At 51.7% G+C, this 12,375-nt stretch overlaps 1 protein-coding gene across 21 annotated transcripts in view; it reads left to right on the forward strand.

Moving 5' to 3' along the window:
• Window positions 1-1,140: 1,140 nt before the first annotated feature.
• Window positions 1,141-12,375, forward strand: part of NCOR2 (nuclear receptor corepressor 2) — a 253,248-nt gene continuing 242,013 nt past the window's right edge. For all 21 annotated transcript variants that reach the window (XM_074606451.1, XM_074606465.1, XM_074606464.1 and 18 more), the window contains exon 1: window positions 1,141-1,463. The gene's annotated coding sequence lies outside the window, so the exon portion shown is untranslated. The remainder of the gene's footprint in view (window positions 1,464-12,375) is intronic.

Here is a 12,375-nt window from a genome sequence, read left to right on the forward strand (position 1 = left end):
GGGGACAGCCCCCCCCCCCCCAGGCACCCCCTTCCCAGGGCTGGGACTTGGCCGGGTGGTGGCTGCCGAGGAGGCAAGCGGCGATTGTCCCCATCCAACACCCTCCTCCGAAGCGCTGGTGTCTGGAAAAGCACTGGGAGGGTTTTGCTGGGCCAGCTCATGGCGGGGGCGGGAAAATCCCTGATTTTCACCAAAAAAATTATTAATGACACCTGGTGGTATTAATACACCCAGTGGCACCAGTAAAGCTGGGAACACTGACATAGCTGGTGGCACTATTGTAGTCAGTGGCACTGATATCACCAGTGACAAGGATACGGCCAGTGACACCTCTGGGGGGGTGTTACGGTTTGAAGAACCCACAACAATTTATTGTTACTTGGACAATTATTCTATCAACCGATGACCCCTCCCCACCCGGGAAGGGGAATCAGGAAAAACAAGGAAACCCGAGGATTGAAATATAAACATTTAGTAGAATAAGACTAAGTAGTTAATACTAAAGAACCTGTATTGATCCTGATAGCAATATAAAATAGACGAGGATCATACTCAGCCCACACTCTCAGCAGGAAGCTGTGCACTTGACAGCAAACGTGGGACACCGTGGGCGCTATGGCTTCAGGAGGAAGGGAAGGGCTCGGGGGTCCAGCAGCGGGGCAAGAAGTGCTGAGGATGGCAGCCATCAAGGGAGAGAAAAACTTCTCAGCAAACTTGTAATTGATATTGAATGTGACATTCACGGAATGAAATAGCCCTGTTTGCCATCTTGGGTCAAGTGCAGGGGCCTCGCTCCTCCCCATCCCTGCACCCAGTGAGCTTGAGAACACCAAGCCCTCGAACCCCGCATCCCAGAGCTGGCTAGAAAGTAAATATTTCCACAAATCCGGGCACTAGAGTCTTCTAAAAGTGCGGTTTTCCCTACGATTAGAAGACACTTTACTGCGAGGTAAAATTATTGGAAAAGAAATTAATCCCGCGTCGCTCGGCCCGGGAGAGCGGAGCTCTGCCGGGGGCCGCGTCACCCCCCCGAGGGCCGCACCCTCCCGGCGGGTGCTCGGCGCTGCGGGCGGCGGCCGGGCGGGGCGCGGGCCCTTTAAGGCGCGCGGGCGGTGCGGCCCCGCCCCGCCCGGCCGCCGGGGCGGCTGTGGGGCGGCCTGAGGGACCGCCGCCGCCTCCCGCCGCGCCGAGGCAGGGCAGGGCGCTGCTGGGCCAGCGCTGCGGCGGAGGGGCGGCCCGGCCCGGCCCCGCGGGCGGGCGGACAGACAGACAGACGGACACACCGACCGACCGACCGACTGACCGACCGACCGACGGGCACTGGCGGGGGAGCAGCCCCCATGGCTCTGGATTTATAAACACGGCGCAGATGGCGGGGCCGGGCCCCCGCGCCGAGCGCTGCCCCGCCGGCCGCTGAGGAGGGAGCGGCGGCGATGGGGGGCGGCAGCTGCCGGCGGGATTAGGTAAGGTGGGGAGGGGACCGGGGGGGGGGCTGCCCGGAGCGGGCCCGGGAGCCGCGGGCCCGGGGGGGCCGCTCCCGGCAGGTTGGGGTGCGGGCGGGCGCCGTTACGTAAAAACGAAAACGTGCGGCGGGAGCAACTTTCTTTTTTTCTTTGGGGTTTTTTTGTTTTGTTTTTGTTTGTTTCCGCCACCACCCACCCACCCCCCCCCCCCCCGAGGGATAGCGCTGCTCGGGGAGCTGCGGGGTTTGGGGGTGCTCGGGGGGGAGCCCCGCGCTTTGCAAGCTAGCGGGGACACCGCGGGGTGGGGGCACCCCAAGGGCCTTCCCCCCCCCTTCCCCCCCGGCTTCTTTCAATTCTGCTTTATTTTTCGGCTCCTGCCCCACATCCATGTTTGCAGCCGGTGGTTTCACGCTGACACGGCAGCCCGGAGAAATTAATCAGCATCCACGGGGCCGGGAGGGGGGACCCAGCCCCGGCCCAGGGTCGCACACACAGAGACACATCCCGGCCCCAGAAACGTGTCACTTGTGCGCTGGGGACAGGGCAGGGGTCCTGGTCACGGCCAGCGGCGATGGGAGCTGCAGAGCTGGCTCATCCGGCCATGGGTGAGGAGTTTTAGTGGCTGGCGTGTAAATATTTATGGTGGGTAAACAGGGCCGGTGTCTGCAGGCAACAAGTGTACGCTTCTCTAAGCCCCAGCTGCAGTCTCTGGAGTGATTGCTTTTTTTTTTTTTCTCTGTCGATTCTTTATAATTTCCTGTTCCCTCTTCTCCTTCGGCCCTTCCTCCTGCTCCCTTGCCCTGACAATGCACAAAGAGCAGGCTGCAGTGGGTGCAGGCAGCTGCCTGCCATGTGGGCTGCTGCCAAAGCCACTGAAGCAGCAAAACCTCCGCGGCTCCAGCCCTCCTGGGGCTCTCGCTGCGCCGGGGGCGAGGGGCTGCGCTGACCCCGTAAACCCATCCCTCCTTCCACCGCTTTGAACCCTGTGGATGTCCCCTGCCTGTGCTGCTGCTGCCCGTGCCGGAGGCTGGGTCTGCTCCGTGAACTTTGTGTTTTGGGTCAGCCCAAGAATTTGCCCGAGAGGACAGTGCTGCTGGAGGTGATCTGTGCAACGGGTATTTCCTAACGCCGCCCTTTTGGTTCACAGGCGTTTATGGTTTGAACTCTTTCTGTGACCTCTCTCTCAGTGTTCGCGCAAAGCGAAGGTTGGCCCTCCGAACGCCTGAAAACGGCAGGGTTTTGCTGAATTGGGTATTTTTAATCCGACTTTGGTGGATGTGATGTTCCGCTGGTATTCCTTGCCCGTGTGGGGTGAGAGTTTTTCCATTTAGCGTAGGGTTTTCTATCGGCAAGTTTAAGTTTTAGTTTGGCATGTGCTTTGCAGATAAAGATTTGATACTACTAGTAATTCATAAAGGGAAAGAATGTGAGTTGAGACAACTGGGTGCATATTTCCATGTCCTTTGAAACTGAAGACAAAGCTCCCGGGGGGGTTTAGTGAAGCCGTACTTACCTGCATGGCTTTAGTGAAGTTGTATGTAATTCTCTGAATTTCACTGCTGATTTGTTGGGTGATTTTTGTGTCCTGGCTCAGCCTCCCGTGTGCCCGTCTCTGCACAGGAGCCATGCCTTGGGTGGGGAATATGGTTAGCAAGGCTCGCAAAGTGTTTTGAGACAGAGTCCCAAGATGCCATTGGAGGGAAGGGAAGTTCTGTGTGTGACAATATTTTATAACTTCAATTGAGTAAGTTTCAGTATGAGAAAGACTCTTGCAAAATGCGTTTAGTTTATTGAAAGCAAATGCACTCAAAGCCCAGTTTGTTGTTGCCAAAAGGGAAAAAGTAGAAGCTATTTTTGGTGCGAGAGAGGAGATGGGGCACACACATGTCTGGGGCAGGAAAACACTGGTACTTTGTTCTTCTTGCTTCATGTGGGTGGTGGTTTCTGTTATTTAGCTGAGGGTTTCTGCCAAGTTGCAAAACATACCTGGTTCTGAAAACCCTGTGGAGGTCAGGGCTGGCTCTGCAGAGCTGGTACCAGGCCCGTATGAGAACACCTCCCACGCCGGCATCTCCAGCGCTGGAGAAGTGGGTGGATGCTTCTGGCTTCACACCTTTGGGTGCCAGGGAGGTGACTGGCATTTTTTCGTGACGGGATCTGGACTCAAACCATAAACTTGTTTCACGCAAGCCACCGAGCAGCTGCTGCTTGGCAATACCTTGCACTTGCTAATGGCTGTGGTTGGATTTGAACCAAGTTGCCTCGAGTAGAGGTTGTACCAGTCCCTGGAGCCATCCTGCGCTAAATCCAAAGGGGGTTTGGTTCAGGCTGTGTTCACATCTTGTAATTAGGAGATCCAGTCTGGTAAAGGCAGTTTTGTTATGATTGGCAATGAAGGCGTGCATGCAGCTGTGCTGATGGATATATGTGTTAAGAGGTCTACCGGTCTCATCTCCCAGGCAGCTCTGGACTGTGCTGGCTGGAATTGGGTCATGGGAGATGTCTTTATCTTTCCTGACATGGCTGTAAATTATTTGTCCCCTCGATGGCTCCTGGTGTTCCTCCCGCTGCTGGTTCTGGTTGTTAGTGGCTTCTGCTGAAATACAGTCCTGTTTGCGGTCAGGTCATCCTGGGAGAAACCTGCTTGAAGTCAACCGTAATTTACATGTTCGAGACACTGTCATCTTTAAAGCTCTTCAGGGAGGAGGAAAGTTACACTCTCCCCAGTTTCTAGATGAGTAGGTAGGAAAGGAGGATTAAATTGGGGTCTTGGGCAGCTGATATGAGCAGTCGCGAAGGGGCATGGGTTTGAGAGGGCCTGTGTTTGGGGCACAGTACTGCCTGTCCCTAACCCAATGTCTCATTCTGACCAGATCGCTAGATGTGTCTGAAAATTGAGGCCAGGGAGGTTACATGAAGTTCAAAGTGTCAGAGCAAGTCTGCTGGAGAGCTGATGAAGAGGAGTCTCTTTCCCCATGAGTGCTTTGCCCGTTCAGTGTGAGGGCTCCTTACTCCCAATGGCAAAGTGCTGGTTCTCTCCTGGCTTTTGTGCCTGCAAGCAGTAATCCCCCAAGTGCAGACCACGGGCTAGACGCAGGGGTACTCGAGGATGGAAATCCAGGGCAATGTGTTCCTAAAAGGACCGTTATCTTTGTGCAGCTGAATTTGTACAAACTGTGGCTCACTTTAGTTTTCACTGAGAGATTTCAGTGGAGAGCAGGGTCAGCTCTAATGGAGCTAGAAATGAAGTGTAGCAGCACCCAGTCATTTCCGTGATTAGTGACTGAGGATTTTGCAGCCGCTTACGGATTTGGGCATCATGAAGTCATGGATTCTCATCTAGGATGCTGTGGCATAGGCTCTTGCATGGCTTTGAAGGGTTCTTGCTTTGTATTGGCGTAGCAAAGTGGTGGAGAATTGCTGTTTATGGCTGGACTCGTGCTGGCACACAAGCATCGGTCTCCAATTTGCCCTGTTAATGTCAAAGGGATAGATCCTTTCATAACAGTAGAGAATGGAAATACATATAACTTCATGAGCATGACTACAGCAGAGACGCTTCCTAAAAAAAGCATTGAAGAGGGGAGCTGGAGCTACAGAGCAAAGGGCATGAAAATGCCCACAAGAGCCTGGTCAGAGTGAGGGAGGGATCTGGTAGGAAGGGGAGGAGGAGAGCAGAAGGAAATGAGTGATTTGGCAGTTTTGGGAAGTGAACCCTGACCTGTGCATGAGGCAGCAGTGGGGCTGTACTGGGAATTGAGAAATCTGGGTTGCACCCCCAGTCCTGCCGCCCACCCCACTTGTCACTTCCCTTCTCGAGGCCACCAGCTCTCCCTTCCTGCCAACATGCCTCTGGCAATTGGAGACACCAGAAGGAGAGGAGGGTGCACAAGGAAGGGGTGTTTCTAGTGAGCAGGCAGTGCTCTACCCCTGCCATCTACACTTTGGGAAGTTCGGAGATGGGACATGGTTGTGGCTGGGCAGGCAAGAAGAGGCTCTGATTGCTGCGGACATTGCTGCTACCAGTATGTGCTTGTCTGCTGGACTGAATTTGGCTTGGAGATGTCCAGAGAGGAGCCCTGCCTGCAGGGGAGAGGTGACCAATGGAGGAAAAGCAGTAAAAACCGAGCTAGATGGCCGTGGCCGTGATTGCTACCATGGTGCTAGGGCTGGGGCATGGGGCGGGAGGGTCGGACAGGGAGAGCAAAGTGATCGGCATGGTTATGTGCCTGCTGGGTGGCATGGAGGATGCTGATAATGGGTACTGCTCTCAAGCGCTTTATAGCTGCGGAGCACTGAACAAACATTAACGAATGTAAAGGATAGCAGCTTTGTCTAGTTACAGAGAAGGGAAGTTAACTCCAAATTAACTTTATGATCCGTGAAACTGAGGGTTATTTAAAAAAATAATAACGTAAATGGAAATGCTGAAGTTTTCCAGAGTCGCTGAGTACGCTGCTTGTTGTTTAATGCCTTCCATTTTTTTCACTCCCAGTCTGTGTTTTTGGCTCAGGAACAAATTACAAGCAATATCAGCTTACGCTTGGATTTGAACCCACATTACTCTTAGTCAGCTGAAATATTTCCCCTTATCGCCGCTCCCATAATGTTTATTTTAGACCGGATAGCATCATGGCTTTTCTGCTAGCTGTAGGGGAGAAGCCAGTCTTTGAAACAGCCCAGCACCTTGGAAAGAAATGATCTCAAAGCCGGTCTGGTTTCTGAATGAGGTACAGCTTCATTTTCCACCGAGAGCTTTATGCAAGGCTGTGTCCCAGAATGGTTCGCGGCATTAAAAACCCAGGAGGCGGCAGACGGATGAATTGCTGACAGATTTAAAATCGTATGACAAACATAAAGCATTCAGACGTGAGGCCAAGGCGGGAGGAAGGTTGCAGGGGGAGGTGGAGGCAGAAAGGTCAAGTAAGTTATTCTGGGCAGGAGGAGATGTGCAGGCGAAGGCAGACTCCAGTGGGTTCAGCCTACAAGGGGAAGGGAAGGCCTTCAAGAGGAGGGATGTGGCAAGGAGCCTGTTCCCATCAAAGGGCAGGGAGACCTTCATGTCCTGGACCGATGGTGGGAGGAGGTGGAAGGGAGCCAAGTCCAGCCTTGGCAGGGGCAATGAGGCCAGGAGGAGCAGGGCTGCCCTGGGAGGAGACAATGTGGTGGGGCCCAAATGGTTTCCTCCTGTGGGAAGTGGTCCGAGGGAGAGTGCCAGCGCCCAGGGAGGCAGGGGACGGTGGGGGCATTGTCTCTGGTAGCTGCAGCCCTGGCTGCAGCTCTCCCGGTGCTGCGTGTGCCGAGGGAGGGAGAGCCGGCAGGATTTCCTCTCTGCAGCGCTGGCTCCCGGGTTAATAACTAACCAAGCAGTCTAGGTTTATCCTTTCATTGTGGAAGAGAATTATTTACATAATACCGCTCTGTGTAATCTATCTTTAGCATTGTTTCCCTGGCGTAACACTGGACAGAGTGGTGGTGCCCAGAACTGCAGTTTTGGCCCAAATACAAGGGAAGTTAACCCTTAATGTCCAGGTGTGCTTCACCTTGCCTGTGCAGGGAACTGTCTGTGAACTGAAGAAATACTCCAGTGGTGTGGCCATCTGCCATGTAGTTTTTGGGACCTTTGTGTCTTCTAAACCCTGTTTTCTGCCCGCTCTGGGCTGGTGCTCTGTGCTGGTACCTGAATGCTTCTCACCAGCTTACTAAGCAACACAGGTAAGGTTTGTCCTGTGCGTGTTAGGGCAAGCGAGTGGTTTGTATTGCGTTCTTCTGTGTCTCTATGTTAAAGAAGGCAGAGGGAAAGAAATGTGTCAGCCCATGGGTGGAGTGTGACAGGATTTGGGAAGGTTCCTTGTGTGGATCATCCCATCATCTGTGATCAGTCCCTGAGGACTTGCTGTCTCCCATGCGGGTAGGTTTTGTCCTCCCCGGGGAGTGCGTAATGAAAGGTCTGGAGGCTTAGGTGGTTGTGTGAAGAGCTGGGGCCTGATTATTGTGGCTCACTACGGTGAAGGACTGAACTTGGCTTGGCTTCCAGCGGGATGCTGTGTGAGAGTGAATGGGTGAGTAGGATGGCAGGCAAAGCGGGGCTTTCTGAAAATCTGCCTGTACCTCCAGCTGTGCAGAGCTGGCTAGAGAGGGTGGAGGGGGTCTTTCCTCTACACTGCGGGATGTGTGGGCTTCTAACAAGCTGTGGCAAACAATGGAAAGTTGGCTTTCTTCTGAAAATATTTTAAAACCTTATAAAATGACTGCAACAGCTACGTTTTTATAGGACCAGGTCTCAGCTGCGTGGTAGTTGATCACTTCGTAAATAGCTCAGTCTTTGGCCTCTGCAAACTTCTCGAACACATACTTCCCAGCACTGCAGAAGCACTGGTTAGCACATGGTTTATTGGTGGCAGCACCTGGCTCATATAGCAGAAGCACTTTGCAGCTCTGCGTAAGTGTTTACTGCTGAGCCCCCGTGATCTTTGGCCTGATGTTGCAAGGAGCTGGTTTTGGGAAGGCAGTGAGTCCCCAGTGATTTACACTGGGTTACCCAGTGGTACAGGCGCAGTCCGGGCTGGATGGTGGCACGCGATAGCCTCTCCTCTCAACCTTGCAGGGGGGCGATGCAAATCCTGTGTCAGTTTTATGCTGGTGGGGTGGACGTTACCTGATCAAGCCTGAAACTTGCTGGAACAAAGGTACTTTGTTAACACCCTCCTTGAACCAGTTACACCTGGCAGGGTGAGTTTGCATTGGATCAGCGCTGAGACGTGTGACTGCAGCATTCCCGATCCACTGCTTGAAGCCCTAAAGCTTTATCTACTGACTTGTCAAGCCCTTGCCGTTACCATCATGCAATTCATGATATCATGTGGTATGGAAATCTTGGGTGTGTAACAGAGTGGTGGTGTTCGGTATCAGAGCCGTGTGCTCGGGAAGTTTCTCCAGTCGTTTGCCTGGGGGTGTTTTTCTTACATTGGGACCTTAAATAACTGTCCTCCCTCTTCTCTGGCACAAGAGTTTTCTTCTGTTTGGCAAAGGGGATGACTCTTTCCTGTTGGAAAGACTTCCTTGATCAATACCTTGTTTTTCTGCAGGTCACATAATTCCATTAATAAACTTTTCAAGCTCCATTTTGAAAGCAGTTGCTGCTTTTTTTTTTTTTTCCCCTTCGCTGCAGAGTTTCAAGCTCATGCCAAAGTCTCAGCTTCATTTCTAGGTCACCGATCTGCCCTTTCATTTCCCCCCTCGCGCTGAAGTTGGCCGGCTTGTTTTGATTTGGTAATATGTGAGGTGGTGTCCACAGACAAAACCAGGCAGGCCAGTGAAATTCATGTTTCCCTGCAGCCTTGTTCCTGTTGTGTGTGTGAATAATAATTTCCAAATGCTAGACCAGAGGTGATTAAAAACTGTCAAAGAAATAAAGTGCAGCAAAGTCTGCGTTACAGGAATCTGTGGGTCCAGTGTTTTGAAAAAACTCTCTGAACTAGCAGTGGAAAAAGCCTTCAGTATTCTCATTTAAGGCTTTCTAGTCTTAAATAAATGTCATTTATTTGGGAGGTGCTGATGAGGCAGCCGGAGCGTATCCAGGCTGTGCAGGAGGCTGGTTGCCGCTGGCTGTGTGGGGGGGCCTGGGACTGGTAGTGGTGCCTTTCTGCGCTCGCTCTGCAGGGTTGTTTGGGATCTTTAGCTGCTGTTGAGGTGGTTTTGCATGATGTGGCACAGGCACCTGGGCAGCCAGCTCAGCTGCAGGCTTGTGGCTGGAGCCGCTGAGCGTGACTGGCAAAGGGCAGAGGGGTGGAAGGCTTCTCTGCAGCTTGAGTGGACGCTTGAGTGGATGTGAAGAGCTGAATATCCTACTGGGGAGCGGCATACCGTGTCCGTTGCTTGCTCTGAGTGAGTACACGTGCATATTTTTTACTGAGCTGCAAGGCAATGGATGTTCAGAGGATTTTATGCAACTCCGGTGTTGGGGCCGTGAAGCAGTTGTCATGTCATCAGTTAGATGTGTTGAGCATCTTTATTTTTGGAGCAGATGATCCCACTGACAGCATGTATAGGAGGTGTCAGCCAGCCCTTTTTTCTTCTTCCTCTCTATATTTTTTTTCTTCATTTGTAAGTTTTAGACTTGGCTTTGCTTTGCTCTCTTGACAGGGCAACTGCTAAAAAATTTTGTTGTGTTTTTTGATTTCTGATGTCTACATGTCTTAAGATGCCATAATTAGAGATGCACGTAAAGAGCTGCTGCGGTTTTGGTCCATAACCCAGCCAGCTGCCAGCAGCGTTCCTGAGGGCTGTGTGGTGATGGACTGAGAAACGCTGCGGGATTTTGGGTTTTCTCCAGCATTATGAAACAAAAGTAGAGAGAGATGTCTGTGTATACCTTAAGGGTTGTGTTTTTGTTTTAAGTCTCTCACTGTGGAAAGCTAAGGTTTGCATCTTCTCCACTGAGACTGGTGCTCATGAAACCTAGGGCACATCTGTGGATGTCCTTAACCTCTGCCAACAGCAGGTGAAAGCTGAGAAATGGGGACTTTGGTTTGCCCAGAGGTGGAGGAGCTGTGCTGCAGAGGCAGACACAAGTATGCAAGCTCCATGGTTGCTCCTGCTTCCCTGCCAAAGACAATGTGAGTTTTGCTGTCCCTTTCAGTGAGACAAGAACTTTTAAGCTCCATCTGTGGCTTTTTTTTTTTTTGCATTTTGTTGAGTTGTGCTTTTTGAATGTCTGTGGATTTCTTCTCTGCAGGAGGCTTTATTCCCCACACAATGTATTATTGTGTTTGTCTTGCTCTAGTTCCTTGTTTCATGCGGAAACACCTTGAACCTTCGCCTGAGTTGGAAGACGGGTGCCGACTCAGACCCCTGGCTGCAGGCGCGGGGCTGTTCCAGGAAGAACGTGTCTGTGCACGACTTCAGCCTTGAGTTACCCGGTTGCTGCTTGAGGCATTGGACGTGTTTGGCTAACGCGGGCACTCCCCTGCGTTTTCATCAGGGAGTCTACACGTACTTATTTTTGTTTTACAGAGGCTGATCCCTAGGGTAAAGAGGGCTGTAGCCAGAAATAAGTGAGTGTTCACACTTGCCTTTATGAACTTCTTGAGTATTTTGCCAATTAATTCTTAGGTAACTGAGGCTAAAATCCCTACTGTAAAGGACACCGCCAGGAATACTGCCAACCTGGGGCCTGATCCTTTCTTCACTCACCCCAGTTTTGCATAAACTTGATGAAGGTGCCTGTGCTGTCTTCACCTTGCGCAGTCTCCTGTTCAGAGCCTCTCAACTGGCAGAAGAAACGTCTAAATAAATACAGCAGCTTCGCCTTGCAGTCTTGCCAAGTCAATTTAGTGTGTATGTTGAGGAGGCAGCGCAATTAGTTATGCAGACAAATGGGTCTTCTCTGTGTTCTGCGCTCCCGTCACACGGCCAGCTCCGAGTGTTGCGATAAGCCTAACAGTGAAATCTGTATTAAGCAACCAATTAAGGCATCCGCAGAAGAAGCGGAGGGGGGGGAAGTAGCAGCTTAATATTAACCTGCTAAGAAAGGTGGAGCTGAATTGTATCTCTTAATGGGTTTGGGTCTGTCAGACAAAGCTGATTTCTTCTGCCTTTTTCACAGCATCTAGCTGTCTTCTTTTAGGCTGTATTTTTGGGGTGTGAGAGCTTTGGTTGTAGTGCTGGCTAAAGGAGTTTGCCACCTCGCTGCCCCTCACCGTGTTCTTATCCCAGTGCTTCTCTCTCCTGTTATTTTTGATCTGAGTAGTTGAATGAACGTCTTCACCGAGTGATCACGGTTTTGGTTGTGTTGGCACCACTCTGGGGGTAGTGTGGGTACTGCAGGGAGGGATGAGGAGCCAAGGGACAGACAGCCTGAAATCAGGGGACGGTGGCTGTAATTAACACAACTTGTTTACGTTTCAAGCCTATGTCTTTTACAGGAGTAAACCCACAATCCTGAAATTCTCCTCTAGCTGGGAGATTTTTCTCTCAAACTTATTCTGTGCAGGCCTGTGCTTATCTCTGATGCGTCTCCCTTCCGCAGGGGATAAACCAGCTGTACAATGGGTGATACAGCCCCTCAGGTAGGGTTTTCTTTGCATTCCAGCAGCAGCAGTGATTTTTAGCCTGGAGTCACGCTCAGGCAGTATTGGTAGAAGTTAAGTCCTTTCCTGCCATGGTCTGGGCAGCTGGGAAGGTCTGTGGCATTTGCTCCTTTTCCAGGGGCTAGAAGTTGACTGCCTGGTTCAGAAACATGGCTGGGAGTGCTCCTCCATAGCGGGGTTTGGGCTTCTCGCATCGCCCTCCGAGTGCCTGTTGCTGCTTCGTGTGAGCTGCCGGCCGCGTTACCTTTGTTCCTTGAATCTTCTCGTGCTCCCTGGGAGACTTGAGTGGTCTGTGGTGTAGTGCCTTCAGCCCTGCACGTCCAGGGGAGAGCGGATGGACAGGGACGTTGGCCAGATGCCCTTCTCTGTGCTCCGTGGCAGCTTCTGCAAGCATCAGTCCTGGCTCAGTTGGGCACTTGATGAACAGAAAATGAGACAGAGAGAGAGGAGGGTCCTTTTCCCAAGAGAGTTTAAAACTGCTCTTCTGCAGGAGCTTTGCTGAATTGCAAATTGCTATTTCCCTCCCACTTCTTTTCTAAATCTGCTGCTGTTCTCTGCTAGAAGTGCTGTAGTTTTTACTGGTGTGCTCCAGTACGTGGATGAATGTGTGTTGCAGGGCAGGGTTGTAAGTAACTGACATGACATTGATCATAATTGGGCAGAGTGTAGCTAATGACACTTAAAATATTTGCTTATTTAAGGAAAAGCTGTAACACATAGTGGTCTTTTCCCAGGCACTGGAATAGATTAACAAGATTGGGATGTATTTGTCATGGTGTGTGGGGAGACAGACAGCTTTCTGTCACTTCTTTGACAGGCAG

The sequence above is a fragment of the Larus michahellis genome, chromosome 13 (assembly GCF_964199755.1).
Source record: "Larus michahellis chromosome 13, bLarMic1.1, whole genome shotgun sequence".
NCBI lineage: Eukaryota > Metazoa > Chordata > Aves > Charadriiformes > Laridae > Larus > Larus michahellis.